The 1,269-nt window shown below is 54.0% G+C and overlaps 1 pseudogene; it reads left to right on the top strand.

Annotated features, from left to right (window-relative positions):
- Positions 1–517, top strand: part of LOC103604080 — a 34,823-nt pseudogene extending 34,306 nt beyond the window's left edge.
- The last annotated feature ends 752 nt before the right edge of the window (positions 518–1,269 follow it).

Here is a 1,269-nt window from a genome sequence, read left to right on the forward strand (position 1 = left end):
GGCAGCTGGAGTCGTCGCGGGCCGCGGTGTCGCCGCCGGAGACCTGAGCACCCGGCGCTGTAACAAGGTAGGGGGCTCCTCGGGATCACCCTTTCGGGGTGTGAAGTCTTCGTTGTGCCGAGAGGAGAAGGCGTCCGCTGTTAACATGTGGGAGGGGCTCTCTCGCCGGAGCCCCGGGCTTGACCTGCGGGGTCTGTTTGAAAACTCTTTGTCTGGTCCTTCCCCGCCTCTCCGTGCTCTGGGGCTGCCTGCGTGTGGATGTGGCCCCGGGTGGGCGGGTGTGGGCTGCGGGGCTACGGGAGGACTCGCACGACGCCGCTGTCGCGGGGTCCACTGCGCACTGCGGTGCGGCCCGACCCCAATGCCCCGCATCCGGGGAGGGGCTCGCTCGTGCCGGCCCCACCCCGTTGGGAGGCGCTGTCCCGCGGGCCGAGCCGTGGGTGCCCTCGCCCCACAGCCCCGGACTCACCGGACACACCCGAGCCCTCACAGCCCAGCTGAGCTTTTCAGAAAGTAGAGTTTGGCAGATAAAAGCACCGGAATGTGGGGCACCCGGAGAGCTTGAGCTTGTCGGTGTCTGTCCTCAGCCTGTTTCGGGGTCGGTGTCTGTCCTCAGCCTAAACGTTTCGGGGTCGCACTGCGTGGCTCTGTCCATCCATCCTCACTTCCTGTTGCCCCAGCGCTCTCCGTGGTAGCAGTGTCCCACCCTGAAGGCTCCAGGCTGCAGTCCTCAGGTGATCCCCCCCACGCCCACTTTTCAAGGCTTGGCAAAGTACGTTAGTCCTCTGGTCCCTATTCTTAATGTAAAATAAATCTTATTATTAAAGGTATGTTTTTCTTTAAAACCTTCACCCTGTATTATGTCCATTACCATAAATATCAGTTGATTAATTTTATTTGTGAACTCCAAGCAGTTTCTTTTACTGTTTAGTAATAAAGACTATATAATTAGGAAAACTTCAAGATATTCTTTAGGTGAACATGCCACTGCGAAGGTTGAACTATTAAAATTATCTTTATTGTTCCTTCCAAATCTAAAATGTAAGGAATGAATACAGATTCCTTTTCTGCTAGGCACACTTACTGACTTGAAATAATAAAAATAAGAAAATTCTTTCAAACTGTTGTCACTTTACCTATTCTCAAGGAAAGTCTAGGAGTTGTTGGGATTCTAAATCTTTTGTGTGTGTGTGTGTGTGTGTCTTTTTTGTCTTTTTCCGTGTCCGGCAACGGATCGCAACCCTCAGTGTCGCCCCCGTACCGGACCGG

Source organism: Galeopterus variegatus, unplaced genomic scaffold (assembly GCF_000696425.1).
Source record: "Galeopterus variegatus unplaced genomic scaffold, G_variegatus-3.0.2 Scaffold4950, whole genome shotgun sequence".
NCBI lineage: Eukaryota > Metazoa > Chordata > Mammalia > Dermoptera > Cynocephalidae > Galeopterus > Galeopterus variegatus.